This window comes from Salvelinus namaycush, chromosome 4 (assembly GCF_016432855.1).
Source record: "Salvelinus namaycush isolate Seneca chromosome 4, SaNama_1.0, whole genome shotgun sequence".
NCBI lineage: Eukaryota > Metazoa > Chordata > Actinopteri > Salmoniformes > Salmonidae > Salvelinus > Salvelinus namaycush.
The window spans coordinates 18,661,555-18,680,224 of record NC_052310.1 but is presented as its reverse complement, the minus strand read 5'-3'; the positions used below and the strand labels follow the sequence as shown (position 1 = coordinate 18,680,224).

Sequence of the window (18,670 nt, the reverse complement as noted above, 5' to 3'; positions counted from 1 at the left end):
TAAGTGATACATTTTAACGCTATTTCTGACTTTTGTGACACCTCTCCTTGGTTGGAAAATGGCTGTATGGTTTTCTGCGGCTAGGCGCTGACCTAACATAATCGCATGGTGTGCTTTCGCCGTCAAGCCTTTTTGAAATCTGACAGCGGCTGGATTAACAAGACGGTTATCTTTAATCCTATGTATAAAACTTGTATTTTTCATCAATTTTTATGATGATTATTTCTGTAATTTGATGTGGCTCTCTGAAATTTCACCGCATGTTTGTTTGAGATAATGATTACTGTACATAACGTGCCAATTTCAACTGAGGTTTTTGGACATAAAGATTAACTTTATCGAACAAAACACAAAAAAGCCTTTTTGAAATCGGACACTGTGGTTGGATTTACAAGAAGTTTATATTTAAAATGGTGTATAATACTTGTATGTTTGAGGAATTTTAATTATGGGATTTCTGTTGTTTTGAATTTGGCGCCCTGCAATTGCTGTTGTCGTGGTGGGATGCTATTGTCCCACTGGTACCAGGGAGGTTAAATGATCTACTTTTGTTTAGATACAAGCATCATGAAACCTCTAACACAATAAATATATTTGACTTGGTGAAAGTCAGTGTTTTTTGGACCTAACTTGCTTAACACTTTTTCCATGTGGTTTCTTCCTTCACAGTCTCCATGAAAGGATGATCTCTTCCTAAATATTTGGTAAAATGATACATTTTGTGTATGGTTTCCAAGAAACAAGTGTAGCTCAACTACTGACAGAGAAAGGGGGAAACAAAGGTAGAGCGAGAGAGAGAGCAAGGTAGAAACAGCCAGAAAGGGCAGGAGAGCGAGAGAGCAAAAATGAAAGCCAGAGAGAGATAGAGCGAGAGAGACAGAGAGAGAAAGAGAGCCAGAGAGAGAGAAAGAGTGAAAATGAGTGAGAGGGGCAAGGGGATGTGTGGACTCTCCTGGCTGACTCTAAATGTGGCTTGTAGAAGGAAATTCTGAAATCTGACTCTTGGCACCAGACAGACTGGAGGCAGGCAGGCTGGATAGGGAGGGAGGGAGATAGGGAGGGAGAGGGCAGTGTTACTAGGATTCACATAGTTTCCCCCGCTGGCTCTTATCTGCTTATAGGCAACGCAGAGCCACACTAACCCTCTGACCCACAGCCACAGACACACAGGGGTTGGCGTGGCAACACAACAAACTGCAGACAAAACACACAGACACCACATACACATGTTTACGTGCAGACACAAGGACGCACGCGCACACACACACACACACACACACACACACACACACACACACACACACACACACACACACACACACACACACACACGCACACACGTGCACACACACCCACACACACACACACACACACACACACACACACACACACACACACACACACACACACTTTATATGTATATACTGTATTCTAGTCATAGCTCATCCTATAACTACTGGTTTACACACCTTTGCTATTCCCATATTGTCCATAGTGTCTATACACACCATTCACATACATATATACAAAGTATGTGGACACCTGCGTGTCGAACATCTCATTCCAAAATCATGGGCATTAATATGGAGTTGGTCCCCCTGTGCTGCTATAACAGTCTCCACTCTTCTGGGAAGGCTTTCCACTAGATGTTGGAACATTGCTGTAGGGACTTGCTTCCATTCAGCCACAAGAGTATTAGTGAGGTCGGGCACTGATGTTGGGCGATTAGGCCTGGATGGCAGTCGGTGTTCTGATTCATCCCAAAGGTGTTCGATGGGGTTGAGGCCAGGGCTCTAGCAGGGCAGACATTTTAGGTACTGACTTGTTGGAAAGGTGGCATCCTATGACGGTGCAATGTTGAAAGTCACTGAGCTCTTCAGTACGGGCCATTCTACTGCCAATGTTTGTCTATGGAGATTGCATGCCTCTGTGCTCGATTTTATAAACCTGTCAGCAACGGGTGTGGCTGAAATAGCCAAATCCACTAATTTGTATATAATCATTTTCTATATATAGTGTATTTATATTCCGAAGCTAAATTACCGCAATTCTATCCATTTTGCCATGGGGTTCTGTACTGTGTTATTAAATATGTGTATTTTCAACATAGCTCATTCTATGAGTTCTACTACTGTACACTGCGTTTTCGTTACACTGTTTACACACACCGCATATGTATTTATATACTGGATTCTTGACAGCTCACTGTAATATATATACTTCTGTATAGATCATTCTTAGTATAGCTTGTCTAGATTGTATTTGGATTACTGTTACAGTGCTATTTTAAATTTCAAGTTTTTAATGTCACGTGCAAAAGTACAGTGAAAGGCCTTTCTTGCAAGCATCAAACCCAACAATGCGGTAATCAATACAACGTAGCACCAAAAAATAACAAGGTTGTACAAAAATACAAAAATGTGCGTACTTGTTTGACATTTTACTGCACTGTTAGGAGCTAGTAACATAAGCATTTCGCTGCGCCCGCTATAACATCTGCTAAACTGTGTACGCGACCAATAAACTTCCATTTTATTTTATTCGACACAAACACACACACACACACCATCAGCATCGTCATCATAGATTATATTCTGGTGGATACAGTATGCAGAGAGCGTGGGGCAGCCCATTGCCAGATTTGAAATCTAAAACCTGAAGAGAAAAATAACTATGAGCTTAGATAAGATCTTAGGTTTGGGAAGATGCAATTCGTAAGATTTGTTGTAGACCTTGACAGCATGCAATGGGTAGTAAAGGGATGCATTTCCACGACTGCCAACGCATAGAGTCATTATAGGACCCTGTGTTTTGTGTGATCATGTGGCATTGTAAGATTTTATCATGTATTCTATGCCCTAAGCCAAACTGATCCCAGATCTGATCGAACAGTTGTCCACCCCTAGCTTGGCAGCATTAGTACAAGAGCCAAGAGCCAAGCGCAGAGAGAGAGAGAGAGAGAGAGAGAGAGAGAGAGAGAGAGAGAGAGAGAGAGAGAGAGAGAGAGAGAGAGAGAGAGAGAGAGAGAGAGAGAGAGAGAGAGAGAGAGAGAGAGAGAGAGAGAGAGAGAGAGAGAGAGAGAGAGAGAGAGAGAGAGAGAGAGAGAGAGAGAGAGAGAGAGAGAGAGAGAGAGAGAGAGAGAGAGAGAGAGAGAGAGAGAGAGAGAGAGAGAGAGAGAGAGAGAGAGAGAGAGAGAGAGAGAGAGAGAGAGAGAGAGAGAGAGAGAGAGAGAGAGAGAGAGAGAGAGAGAGAGAGAGAGAGAGAGAGAGAGAGAGAGAGAGAGAGAAGCCATCAGTACAGCATGGTGATGGTGACAGCATGGTGACAAGAAAGACATGGCCAAGACATAGAGCAGAGTTAGCCCAGGCCCTTTTAACATTAGCTGAGAATCTCTCTCTCTCTCTTTCTCCTTCCCTCCCTCCCTCCCTCTCTCTCTCTCCATCCCACTCTCTCTCTCTCTCTCTCCCTCTAGGGAGAAGGCCAAAGAAAGAGCCCCGCGCTCCTCTGTATGTTTAACCTTTGAAGGGCCCTGCTGAGCAGAGCAAGGCCTGCCACCTGTTCAGTATGTGTGTGTGTGTGTGTGTGTGTGTTGGGGGGAGAGGGGTGGGGATAAATCTCCCAAATTTTGATGAGCAGAGACAGCAGTGAGTCGCCATGGGGATGTGCGATTGGGCATTCTCAGGAGGGGATTTGAGTTGTCTCTCTCTCTCTCCCTCGCTCCCCTATCTCACCCTCTATTTCTCTCTCTATCTCTCCCACTCTCTCGCTTTCTATCTCTCTCGGCTTTTCAACACAGCGTCTCCCGCGGCGAATGGGGCCTAGCCTGAGTGGCTCCAGGGCTCCTGTGTGTGTGTGTGTGCCACACCAAAGGGGTCTCGCCTGGATCTCCCTCCGTCTCCCCCAGTCTCTCCTCAGTCTCCCCCAATCCGCCATATGCCAGCCGCTCAGGGGGGGGCGACCCCGGCCATTGACTCGGCTGACGACCGCCACCAGTTGGCGGATTCTCTCACGGACCCCGGGCGCCGATGCTGGTGCCAGTGGTGCCGGGGTGCTCTAAGTGCCACGGGTGTAATTCTGAGAGGAGGGACTGAGAGGGAGTCCCACATGGGTCCCATGACTCCAGCGTAGACTACCGTCTACCACCCCTAATGTCTTGTGGCTCCTGTCTCCATTGGGCCCCCCAAGAGTCCAAAGTAAAGTCTGAGGCCCCGCCATCCACAGTCAGATAAATAAGGAGGTGTCAGAGTGTTATTGTACCGAGCTGCTAGGGGAAATGAAAGACTAACTGGAATGGACACCATCCCTGGGGTGGTAGCACACACACACACACACACACACACACACACACACACACACACACACACACACACACACACACACACACACACACACACACACACACACACACACACACACACACACACACACACACACACACACACACACACACACACACACACACACACACACACACACACACGCAGGCAGGCAGGCAGACAGACAGACAGACAAAACATGCAGACAGGCAAGCCCGCTCGCATCCACACACTCACACACACACAAGGAAGGCAGGCAGGCAAACACTCACATACACACGGTGAGAAAATACAGTAGGTGTGAGAGTGTGAGAGGGCGGCGAAGGGAGGGTGGAAGGAAAAGGGAGATTGGGTTGGAATGAAGGAAGGAGGGCGAGAGAGAGAGAGAGAGGGCAAGTCGAGGGAAGCAGGAGAAAAAATGGGAGAGTGAGGAATAGGAGGAGGGCGAGAAAGAAGAGATCAGGGGGAAGGGGTGATTGGGTTAGGAGAGAGATAGAGAGAGGGAGAGAGAAAAAGAGAGCGAGAGAGGTAAGGAGGGAGTTGAGGACAGTAGAGGGAGACACAGGAATAGGAGAAGGGGAGATGATGGCGAGAAAGCGAGGGGGAATGAGGGGTGGACTAATTAGTTCAGTAATAGAATGTTCAATGTTCATGCTTGAACATGGTATGGCCAGTACTGCAGGTATAGTTGCCCAGTGTCTCATGATCAGGATCACTTTAAATTGTATTCGGTTGGAATGGGAGGGAAGAGAAGAAGAGGGGGTTGATTGCTACCTGAGTCTCTCGTCCCGTGTATCTTGTTTCCCAAACCATAAGTTTACTTTCTCACTCTCCCCTTCTCCCTTCCTTGGACCCGTTCTGTACACCCACCCCCCTCACTTGCTGTCCTCCCCCTCACTTGCTCTTTACCCCCCCCCCCCCCCCCTCTCTGTCCCTCCTCTTCTCCTCTCCCTCTCTGTCCCTCCTCTTCTCCTATCTACCCCCCCCCCCCCCCCCCCCCCCCCCCCATCTCTCTCTCTCTGCTGAATTTAGGTTTTGGGTGGAAACCTGAGTGAGTCTGGGACGCAGGACAAGAGGGAGCCAGCCTCATAAATATCCTGGCTGCAGCCACAGCATCCACACTCTGCTCTGCGTGCGTGCATGTGTGTGTAAGAAAGAGTCGCCCACTCGCAGAGAAGCGGAAATGTGTTCTCCCCTTTACACTGGCCCATCTATTGATGTATAGCATGAGATATCTACGCAAAGCTCATCCCAGAGATACACAATTTAATGCTGCTAGCAACTATATTTATTCTAAACATTTACAATGAAGATTGAAAAAAACAAAATATGCCAAATAATATGAATTCAAGTTAAGTGTTATGTATCTGAATAGTGCGCTCAAACCAAATTGTTTTTTTTCTTTCATGCAAGACCAATTTTATTACACAACAATAAAACACAATTCTATAAGAATCCAACAACATTATCACAAGGCCATATGTGCATCTAGAACCCGTGGAAGGAGATCTAAGCGAGTCATTACTGTGTTCTCTAACTCCCTAATTTGTCCCTCACGTTTGAACTGACAGCTTTGAGGAGTAGAAGAAAGAAAAAGAAAGGAATATTAAAACAAATTCGAACCAAATGAGTGGGCCAGTGCTCCATCCAAAACCACTTTACACTTGGGCCCCTCGGGCATCGCCCTGATTTTTTCCACCGAGACTTTGACTTGAGCTCCCTTCTCTTCTATTCCCTTTTGTACACAATTCAGAGGAATTAGCGCTTGGCATTAGCCTCCCCCTAACAAAATTCTAACCATCACAATGTGTGTGTGTGTGTGTGCGTGTGTGTCCACTTACGTAATATGGAGATAGAGGGAGAAATGGCGTTTGTGTGCGAGTCTGTGTGTACATGTGTGTGTGCATGTGTCTAAAGAGAGAGGGAGGGAGAAAGAGTACGCAGGGGGAAAGAAACTGTACCTGTGTTCGAATACCCATACTAACATACTGTATACTTAATGAGTATATACTACATACTATAAGTTCACTTTAGTATACTGTAAACAAACTATCTTCCAGTTGAGCGTACTAGCGCGTAGCCTGTCTACCGGAAGCTAATGCTGTTGCTATGCAACCTCTTGCTAGCTTGTTAGCATAACAAATGACTAGGGAGACACTTTACAATTCCGGGTGTGTTCGTAAATTCAAATCTGGAGTGTCAGAGTGCGCAAATCCAGAGCGTTGTCAGATTGCATGGAAATTCAGAGGAGCGTACACTGGACGCTCTGGTCAAGGAGTAGGGTTGAACCGAGCGAGTAACTGTAACTGTGCTGCTGGCAGCAATTTAATTACGCTTTTTTTTGCTGATGTTTACTGACACTGGCCATATTCAACGGGTGTCGAGCCTTCGTAAATCCTTCAGTTATTCGGCGCTCTGGTACATTCTGAAATCGGAGTAAATAGACAGAATTAGCAATGTCCATTGAGAACTCACAACGACTACACTACCTAGCTAAGAATGACGTGAATAATCAAATCAATAAACGTTGGGTAGTTAGTTAGATAGCATTTCATTAATATACTGCCTGGCAAGTTCGATGTATTAGTAGCCAACTAACATTAGGACATTAACTAGCTAACATACTGGTACATACTGTAATGCTATGCGGTTCGTAAGGATAGCGTAGCTAACAAATTGTCAGCCAACATAACGTGTAATGTATGAAAAGTAATTACTTTATTACATTGCTTAACATTTTCTTAACATTTGTCATAATAAGTTAAAGGAATGAATTTGTATTCCTCTCGTCAAATTTAGGCTGCATATTTTCCGCCATTTTCTTCAAATTTGCACATGTTGTGAAACTACGCCCATTTTCTGAAGAATTACAGTATGGGCCCTAAAAGCACGTAAATAGTGTCCACTGCTTGTATCCTTCATATTTTGGCGAATGTAGTACAACATCCGGGAACTTTTGGCATACTAACTATATCCATACTATGACCAATAAGCATACTACATACTCAATTGACATCACAAATAGTGCGGTTAATATGAGTATTCGAACACAGCTTGCGTGTGTGTGTATGTGTGTGTGTGTGAATGAGTGAGTGTATGTAAATATATTGGTTGGATAAAAGAGGGTCTGTTTCACTTCTGACATCCAAGTAAAGACGTCATGTGAGTGAGCTGTCAACAGGGAGGTATCCCAGAAGACAGAGCGGCACCGAGCGGAGAAGAGGCCTGGAGAAGAAAGCCTTTGAAATCAGTCAGACCCTAACGCATGGCACACATCCCACCCCATGTCCTAATACACAGTTTGAGTTGGTGCCACACTCTTATACACACTCTTTAATTGTTTCAGAACAAAGCTATAAAAAAAAACATGATTTATTGGGTGCTGTTTTATCATTACATACACCACCCTTCCCCCTGTAAGCACATCACTCCAGAGCTGTCCAACCTCCACTGGCTCCCCATATGCTCACGCATTGACTTTAAAATCCTGGTTCACACCTACCAAGCTATCCACAACTCTGGACCCAAGTACCGGTCTGACCTCATTCTACCCTGCTGCCCCACACGCACCCTTCGCTCCTCCAGGTCCGTCTCCCTTCAGGAGCCCTGCAGTAGACTAAAAAGTATGGGTGACAGGGCTTTCAGTTGTGTGGCTCCTCGGCTGTGGAACGCACTTCCAGTCACTGTCAGGGCTGCAGAGTCTCTGGCCTCGTTTAAAGCACAGCTAAAAACGGAACTTTTCAGAAAAGCTGTTAATTCGGTTCTCCTGTCCACCGGATCTGACGACATCTGTATATAGGTTTGATTGTCCGCTTAGAATGTTCTGTGTTTTGGATTGTTTATATTATTATTATTGTTTTTAAATTAAATAAAATTGTATTCAAAGCACTATACAAATGAAATGTATTATTATTATTACTTTGAATCAATGACTCGGTTTTATGCAGCAACTAAGGACCATTCGATCAACAGGGCCCGGGAGAGTGCAGTGATATTCACCCACTGAGATCAAAAGATCCCACAACGGATTCCACCAGATCCCAATATTTACATGTCACCATTACAATTCTGTTGTTTTATCACCTCTGCCTCTTAAAGTCTGAGTATGTGAAACACTTTTCAGTCCACTGCACTCGTTCAGATTTAACGTGCAATGAGATTTGGCTTAACGTAAGAATGTCATGGACATTTCAAAATTCTAATGTTTAAGTACTTCTGTATAGACTTTCCTCTCTGGGCATATTGCAGAGAAATGTTCTGGGAAATAGCGATACTGGATCGGATTCTGGGCTCCAGCTCCTATTGTATTCAGGGATTTGGCACTGCACTGGAACAGTCTCTCTCCCCCTGAGAGGATATGGAAATAACCCCTTATTAACCAGGCTATACTGGAGCAAGACCAGTGTCCCTTTATAGCCTCAAGTATAAAGTACCAGACATACGGTATGACTCATGAGGCTGTCTGATCTCTGATGTGTCCGTTTCATCCAACGGAAATGGGACAAAGATGCATGTCTGATAGTGCCTTGAAATATAGACGGTATACAATGAACAAAGTGGACGTTCATTGTCCATTGTTCACTTACAATATGATGAATATTTTGTATTCTGGGTTAAGATGCACATCTGATAATTCTTTTAAAAAGAGACGGTATACTGGACCATAATTGAAGTCCAATGCAATGTTCCCTTACCTATATTCTTAGAAGAAAAAAACTCTCCCTATTTGGAACCTAAAAGTGTTCTTCGGCTGTCCCCATAGAATAACTATTTGAAGAACCCTTTTTGGTCCCAGATAGAACCCTTTTTGGATCCATGTAGAACCCTTTCCACATAAGGCTCTACATGGAACCCAAAACAGCTCTACCTCGAATCAAAAAGGGTTCTACCTGGAACAAATCTTCAGTATTCTGGGTCAAGATGGACCTGTGGAGGCCTGATACTGAGGAAGGAGATTGAAAACGCCCTTAGATAACTGTTGAACCCCCAAACCCCAACACCCCCAACTCGAAATCCCTTCCCCTCCCATCCTCTGGCAACGGGTTTCATTTTGAATCTGCCGCAGGGATGTCAGGGCCGCCCTCATGCATGATTAATGATGATGGTTTCCTGATAAAACACTTCAATATGTTGTTTCATATCGCCAGCCATAACCATAACCCTTTTCTCCCTCCGCCTCCCCCTTCTCCCTTCTCCCTCCCTCGTCTACGAGTCCCCCTAGAGCTCATTTACTGTGATTACCAATAACAATAACACAACCATTATCTTTTATTATGGCGTTCTCCCAGGACCCAGTCAGCACGCCGACACTTTGATAAAGTTACAAAACAGCTCCTATTTCAACCGTTTGCTTGTTTTCTTGGCTCAGGACGTAGTAAATGTGGCGTTTCTGTTTCCGTCCGAGACGTAAGTACAAATAAATGGCAACAGTCCTGTAAATAGATGATTAAGCGTTGAAATTGCCTGAAACAGTTTTATGGCGGGGCACTGGAAAAGCTTGCTTATAGATACCAAGCCTGCTGTTAGATGTAAGTGTCGTCTTACGTTACAGTGTGAGGGCCAAACTTGAGAAGGTTTGTTCTGTGATCAAAAAGAATACTTCAGCCTCTAGAGAACTAAACCTTATGTAGCCTAGTCATTAATTCCATTTCATGTTCATTCTACTACAATGGCAGTGGTCAAAACATGATGAGTAGTACTTTATCCTGTGATTAGAGATTATTTGAAAAAAAATTATACATTTTACAATCCAGAAAGTACCAGACATGTTAAAGGCCCAATACAGCCATTTTTATCTCAATATCAAATCATTTCTGGGTAACAATGAAGTACCTAACTGTGATAGTTTTCATTTGAAATGGTCAACAAGAAACAAAAATAGATTCTTAGCAAGGACTGTCTGGGTGTGGTCTGAGTGGGAAAGGGAACAATTATGTTATTGGCAGAGAGGTTTAGAACTGTTTCTTATTGGTCTATTAACTAATTTACCGCTTGGTGATGTCACCAAGCATGCCAAAACTCCATCCCAACAAAACAGACTGAAATTTCAGGCAGTCTTTTCAAACAGCTTTTACACTAAAGGGGCATTATCATCATTTTCACAATTTTACAGTATTACTCCAAACCCATAGTGTGAAAATATATATAAAACACAGAAAAATGTAGTTTTTGACTACACTGGGCCTTTAACAATTGCAAAAATGCAAGTGCTTAAAGGAAGTTTTCAATAGATGCTACTACAGCACACATGTTTCCGCCGAGGAAGACTGTGCATTCCAGAGTGGCTACGTTTTATTCCTACGGAGCCGGACTGACCCCGTTTCACCTACAGTAGCATGGCTCATCTGTAACCTTGAACGTCTCCTCTCGGGGTCTCGCGTTTATGATGTCACAAAGGCCAGTCGTTCTGGGTTTATAACAGTCGCTCTCCCGGAGAAAGTTCTAATCCAGCTGTAGGCTAGTCAACCCCCTCCTCGTAAATGAGTGTGTCCAATCTACCCACTGTGTTTCATTAAGAACAGACCACATCAATCCAGGTCCCTGCGCACCACGCGCTACTTCAGGGAACACAGCACAGTTAAAGGACCTCACAGCACACCAGTGCTCACAAACTTAACACCAGCCCTGTAGTCGCAGACCACACATCCAGACCTCTAGTCATAGACCACACGTGAGACCTCATGAGACCTCACAGCAGACCGCACCGTAGACCTCACAGAACCTCACCCCTGTCACTCATCAACCAGACACTCGTCCAGTGCATACAGTCCAACTCTGATACGTCGAGCACAACAATACAACATTTGGGAAACAGGATATTGGAGTTTTTTTGGACCAGATGAGTTGGAGTGTTAAAGGAAGTGCTCGGTCATGCTAGATCCTGTTGTAGTCGATCCAATGGTGAAATAGGGGGACGTAGTGGGGCCAAGAGTGCATAGCAGAAGGTCTGAGGAGAGGATAGATGAATGGACAGACAGAAGTATAGATGGGCAGATGAACAAGATGACAGGAGGTAGAAGCCGAGGAGAGTGGGAAGGATTCCAATGGGTGGGACAGGACGAGAAAGCAGCCTCGTGAAGGAAGGGTTTCAAACTCTTTTCATCGTCTGCTTGAAGACCGGAGCTTTACAAAAGCAAGATGAAGCGGCGCCACTGGAGCAGACTGGCCTGGCGCTCCTCAACGAATCCCAGGCGCAGAGACAGAAAAGGACCCCACCCCTACAACTACCCTCCCCAGCCAAACCCGCCCAAACTACTCCCAACACAGCTCTATATCCCTCTATATCACCCAAAGGACTCCAATCATTCCCACTGAGATCTGAGGAATCCCGCAATGGATCCCAAAGCTGCCACCAGTTTGCATTTCACCATTCAAATTCTCTGTTGTTTTATCACCTTCCTCTCACAGTCTGAGCATGTGACTCTTCGCAATAGTATTGATGGAACTAAGGCAGTTTAGATCTATACTCCAATAAGTCCCTTCCATAATTTCCTTTCTTTCATGCCCACTGATCTGAGGAACTAGATTTTTGAGAACACCATAGTAGACACCTACAGTTTCTTTACCTTTGGGTCGTTCCACCAATTAAGTACCTTTAGGCTAGTGCAAATTAGTATAAAAATAATAATAATAATAACAACATTTTAACGTTCTGTCATAAAGAGCACATGTTCAACTTAATACATTTGTGGGGTCCTCATGATGATGTGGCAAGTGACACTTTGCTTCTTGTAGTCAAATATCTTGAAAACCTTACTGCTGACATGCAAAACATTTTGGGACTGGATCAACAGTAGACTAATTTAAAAAATACCAAAGATAGTTTTTCAGTGGAGTTTTTCAGAGGACTTTCCCTTTAAGTGCCAAATAAAGTACCAGGGTTGAATGTAACAGGGTTGAGGATTTCATCTTAAATCAGCCATAAATCCCCTTGTGACAGGGGGAATGAAATCTTGTTGTGTGCAACAGGGAGGGGCAATTGAATGCAAGCTTCACTGAGAAATTGAAAAAGAGTAGAATTAGCTCACCTGCCTTTACACTATGATTTGACGAGCAGATGTTCAATGTTTCCTTTGAATAAAAAAAGGTATTGTTTTTTGCCATATTAAAATGAACGTTCAGTTCACGTAACAGAGTTGACTTTGAAATGAGGGACAGACGTAAAGGAATCACTTATCACATGAAAGTAATAATCTTCAGAAATTAGTTTGTCAAAGCAACAAAATAACTAGGGCATAGCTAGGGACTTACAATGATGGTGAAAACCTGGAGAAATGTTGGGGTTAAGTGGGTTAAAATCTTCCAAGAAGTAACAGAGGATGCACGTCCTAGCAAGTCTTCACATCAGATTTATTTAATTTTACGTGGTCTATATTAAATGGCACTTTATTTAATATAACAGGCTTTTAAAACGCAATATTGGTGCACAAGTTCTACGTAAAATATCAAAGGGATGCAAAAGGTACTCTTTTCGTGGAACGACCCTATTAAAGGTAATGGAGTCATGGAGGCAAGGCTTTAAAATGCAATATTTGTGCACAAAATCCACTTAAAATATCAAAGAGAGGCAAAAGGTACTCTTTTTGCGGAACGACCCTACTGTATTAATGGTCATGGAGTCATGGAGGCAAGGACAAGGTGAAAATAAGTGTTCCAACACAAGCCATGTTTGGTGTGCAGCAAGGTTAGGTCAGTTCCATTTAAATTAAGTCAATTCAGGAAGTAAACTGAAATTCCACATTTTTGGTACAGTAACAGTAACAAATTAATCCAACACAAGCCTCATTCGGTGTATAGTAATACTATGACCGTTACCAGTCCAGACTGAGAGAGCGCCTCCTGTAGGACGGAGGTCTATCCAGTGTAGTCTTCTCAGGTTTGGTCTGCCGCTCTTTTAGGGACAGCCGGTGAGTGAATTTGGATATGCTCGACTCTGGCCTGGATGAGGGAACACAAATACACACAGAGTCAGTATTTAGTCAAAAAAGTAATCAACAGATGAAGCATAAATCTCTAATATTATAACTATTCCCTTGAAGGACTATCGCTTTCTGAGAAAGCAGTGATCACTCACTGTTGGGAAAAAGAAACAGTGAGGTCTTCATCTCTCTGTATTAGGTTGGCAATGTCCCAGCTCCTCCTATCTGTCTAAATTAAAAACGGAACATTTTCATATTTCTTCTTATTCATCACAGGCTGATTAGATGAGATTCAGCTCTGGTAATATTGCTGTGGCAACAGCATGGGGACCAATCAGTGCTTTAAAAGCAATTTGGCATCAAAGAGTTGCACTCACAAGAGCCCCGTTTATACTTGGTTCTAACATTCTTCCTTTGTCATGATCTTGTCCACATTCTGATTGTGCCAACATTTTGTAGACAGGTGTAGACGATTAAAAGACGCAATGTGAGCTGATTTTGATCAGATCTTTTAAGTGGAAACCAGCCAGATCGCTCAAGATTGATTTACAAATTGGACATCTGTCCATGTTTCGACCCCAACCTAGGGGTGGCAGGTAGCTTAGTGGTTAGAGCGTTGGACTAGTAACTGGAAGGTTGGAACATCAAATCCCTGAGCTGACAAGGTAAAAATCTGTTGTTCTACCCCTGAATAAGGCAGTTAACCCACTGTTCCTAGGCTGTCATTGAAAATAAGAATTTGTTCTTAACTGACTTGCCTAGTTAAATAAAGATAAAATATCCTGAAGATGTTGCAAAATGCCTTCAAACTGGACACTAGGGGCAACAGTGAGCACTACCATCAAGTAGGCTGGGGTGTTGTGGAAGGGGGTGGTGGATGGATCTAATCCCATGACTATTAAAACAAGTGTCTACCACTGGGATTGAATGCACAACCTTTGGATCCACCTAGCAAACCAAAATTGGTTCTGTGAAGCTTCCCAGAGCATTCGTTAGGTCGAGGCGAATCTTTTCATAATACAAACACTGTCCAGTCGTGGTGATAATTATAGAAAGTTTGTATAAAACATTCTCCTGATGTTGCAAGACGTTTCCTAGAACACATTTAATCTGTCCTTTAAATGTTCCCAGAATGTTTCATTAGGTTGTGGATGAGAACAATGTGAGGACATCAAAAAAGATACCGTATGTTCCTAAAACACAAACACTGTCCAGTCGTGGTGGTAATTATAGAATGTTTGTATAAAATGTTGGGGCCTCACAGGTACTATAGTTAAACTAAAATAAAGTAATATTCTGTTAATATATTTTCAATTCATTATTTCACACATTGTACCTGTGGGCTGCCCCTCATAAGAGGAAGCAGAAGAAAAAAGAAAGAAAACGTTACAAAAGGTACATAAGTACAGTATTGATCAACTACAGTATACAAACATTTCGACCCCAACCTCGCATCCCATTCCCCCAACATCACCCAGCCAACATGTCTCCATCCAACCCCCAATAGCCAGAAGGGGGAGCCATGGGAAGCATTGAACTACAGAAATTCAACCGTGGCAACATATTCATTTTGACAATAGATATTCTGCCAGTTAAAGCTGCAATATGTAACTTTTTGGGCGACCCGACCAAATTCACAGAGAAATGTTAGTTATAGATCTGTCATTCTCATTGAAAGCAAGTCTAAGAAGCAGCAGATACGTTCTATGTACGCTATTTCTATGCTTCCCATTCTTAAGTTTTCTTTGTGCGTCTTTTACTTTCGGTTTTGTACATCAGCTTTAAACAGTTGAAAATATAATATTTTTGGTTATGGAAAATATATTTCACAGCGGTTTAGATGGTACAATGACTCTGAACAACCGTCAAACTCAACTCTGGACCTCGAAGCCAGTTCCACTGCATTTTTTTCATTGTTGATCTCTAATCAGGGACTGATTTAGACCTGGTGGGTACAATTAATTATCAGGTAGAACAGGAAACCAGCAGGTTCCGGACCTCGTAGGGTATAGTGCATATTGCACCTTTAAAGCAACTGGGATGTTATTCCATCTACTGAGGTCGGATTGAAATGATTTGAGCGTTCTGCAAAAGCTTCTGGCAGAGATATGACCATTCTAGTCTGTTAAAAGCTTTTTCTGCATCGAGAGATAATACAACCCAATGAGCTGTTGTTTCGGATGAAGCATTTAAGATATTTAATAGTCGACGGAGGTTATACGAGGAGAAATGTTTTTTAACAAACCCGCTTGGGTCCGTGTGGACCAATTTGGGTATGTCTCGAGACGGGATGACAACATTTTGGAAAACAATTTAATACGCAATATCTGTGTTTTGTAAATGATAGGGGGAGATAGTGAGAAGACTGGATGGCATCCTTACCTTTTTGAATAAAAGCAACATTTGTGCTGTATTCACATCTCTCCCAAATGAAACTTTGTGAACAGCTGTGTCAATCATTTCGAGCAATAGTGGACCTAATTGGTTCAACATTTTTCAAATAGACTTTAGGAGGAATCCCATCCAGGTGATGTGCCTTTATTCATGCTATCCAATGCCCTTTTGAGTTCATTGAGAGAGATTTGGGCACCCAGTGAGGCGGCTTCCTCTGTTGAGAGAAGATGAGATCTTCATTATTTTAGAAAGGACTTCTTAGACTGGCTTGGTGTGGATTTACAATCAGATGTGTACAGTTCTTTATAGAAGTGGGAGAATCTTTTATTGATTTATTTGGGTTCGGATAATAATTCCGCCGTTTCAGATTCAATAGTCGCTATATCGGCTAATTGATCATTACCGTGTAGCTTGTTGGCCAGTAAACGATTGGGACGATTACCATGGAAGTAATGATTGAGTCTAACTCGATGGATGGCAAATTCTGATCTCTGTCTTATCAATAAATTAAGTTCTGTCTTGACTTTGGACAGAGTAATTGGTGCCATTTTTTGTTACTTTTAGTTGACATGAGTAAGAGTCCCTACTCTTAGTAATATTATCAGATGGTAGCCTAGCGGTTAGAGCATTGCACCGGTGACCACGCGGATCCTCAACACGGGGAGCCCACATAAGTGCATCCTCAGTCCCCTCCTGTACTCCCTGTATACACACAACTGCATGGCCTCGCACAGTCCCAACTCCATCATCAAGTTCGCTGACGACACGACAGTAGTAGGCCTGATTACCAACAATGACGAGATGGCCTACAGGGAGGAGGTATGCACTCTGACGGCGTGGTGCCAGGTAAAACAACCTCTCCCTCAACGTCAGCAAATCAAAGGAGCTGATTGAGGATTTCAGGAGGAACCAGGCAGGGCACGCCCCCATCCTCATCAACGGGGCTGCCGTGGAGACGGTCAAAAACGTAAAGTTCCTCTGCAAACACGTCTCAGAGGAGCTGAAATGTTCAAACCACATGGACACTGTGGTGAAGAAGGCACGGCAATAACAATTCAACCTCAGGAGGCTGAAGAAATTCGGCCTATCCCCAAGGACCCTCACAGTATACAGAGCACCATCGAAAGAAAACTGTCAGGCTGCATCAAAGCCTGGTACGGCAACTCCACCGCCACTGACCGCAAGGCTCTAGAGGGTGGTATACTCAGCCAAAAAGACCATTGGGTGTACACTGCCTGCTCTCCAGGACACCTACAACACCAGGTGTCACAGGAAGGCCAAGAAGATCATCAAGAAACTCAGCCACCCGAGCCACAGCCTGTTGTTCTTGCTTCCATCATTCAGACGCGGGCAGTATACAGTAGGAGCATCATTGCAAAAACTGTAAGACAAGCCAATAGCTTCTACCCCAAGACCATCAGTTGCTGAATAGCCATCACCAGGCAGCTACAGGGCCTTCAGAAAGTATTCACACCCCTTTTTCCACATTTTGTTTTATGTTACATCCTGATTTTAAAATGGATGAAAATGTCTTGTCACTGGCCTATACACAATACCCCATAATGTCAAAGTGGAAATATGTTTTTCGAAATGTTTACAAGTGAATAAAAAATGAAAAGCAATAAGTATTCATCCCCTTTGTTATGGCAAGCCTAAATAAGTTCAGGAGTAAACATTTGCTTAACAAGTCACATAATAAGTTGCATGGACTCACTGTGTGTGGAGTAACAGTGTTTAACATGATTTTTGAATGACTACCTCATCTCTGTACCCCATACATACAATTATCTGTAAGGTTCCTCAGTAATTTACCCTGCCCCCACCCCCCCAATTTACATTGATCATTGTTACTGTTGTAAAAATGTATATATTATTATTTCATTCACTTCTCTTTTTGACCTGCACTGTGGGAGCTTAAGAATTGGAAGATTCTGCAATTACAGTGCATTTGGAAAGTATTCAGACCCCTTCCCTTTTTACACATTTTGTTATGTTACAGCTTTATTCAAAAACCAAGCCATGAGGTCGAAGGAATTGTCCGTAGAGCTCCGAGACAGGATTGTGTCGAGAAACAGATCTGGGGAAGGGTACCAAAAAATGTTTGCAGCATTGAAGGTCCCCAAGAAGACAGTGGTCTCCATCATTCTTAAATGGAAGAAGTTTGGATGCCAAGAGTGTGCAAAGCTGTCATCAAGGGAAAGGGTGGCTACTTTTTTGGTTACTACATGATTCCAGGTGTTATTTCATAGTTTTGATGTCTTCACTATTATTCTACAATGTAGAAAATAGCAAAAATAAAGCCCTTGAATGAAAACCCTTGAATGAGTAGGTGTGTCTAAACTGTATATATATATTTGCAGACACTTATCCAGAGCGATTTACAGGAGCAATTAGGTTTAAGTGCCTTGCTCAAGCACACAGACAGATTTTTCAGCTAGTCGACTCGGGGATTTAAACCAGCGACCTTTTTCGGTTACTGGCCTAACACTCTTAACAACTAGGCTAAGTGCCGATGGGGTTAGTACTGAACACTAACCCCATCGGCACGATATCCCCGCTCATTTCCCACTTCCATCCCATTCACTATTTCCTGAACTCCATCCCAAACAACAAACACATTTTCCAGTATGAATCATGTGAGAGGGTGTGGGAATATCGTCAGACAGCAGCCTAATTGATGGGAGATTAGGCCGGACAGGGGTTCACCCTGTGAACTCGGTGGCAGGTAACCTAGTAGTTAGAGCATTGGGCCAGTAACCGAAAGGTTGCAAGATGAATCGCCGAGTCGACAAGGCAGACCGAGGGCGTCTCAGGGAGAGTTGGGAAACAAAAAAAACACATTTCCAATTCCCTCATGCGTATTAATACACACTTGTACATGTGTGAAAGAGCACCCACCAAATATAAGCACCCACCAAATTGTTCTTATTACACTGCTAAATTAGTGCCACTGCTTTTCCGCCAAGTGCCAAGTACTATGGGGGACTCCAAAACATAATTTACATGCTCCATATTCATAAAACAAAATGGTACTTTAATAAT

At 43.4% G+C, this 18,670-nt stretch overlaps 1 protein-coding gene across 1 annotated transcript in view; it reads right to left on the bottom strand.

The window, feature by feature from the left end:
• LOC120045760 (ankyrin repeat and fibronectin type-III domain-containing protein 1) overlaps nucleotides 1-18,670 on the bottom strand; it is a gene marked incomplete at its 3' end in the record, with an annotated part of 91,870 nt that overhangs the window by 45,333 nt on the left and 27,867 nt on the right. The window contains exon 2 of the mRNA XM_038990692.1: nucleotides 13,131-13,253. The remainder of the gene's footprint in view (nucleotides 1-13,130; nucleotides 13,254-18,670) is intronic.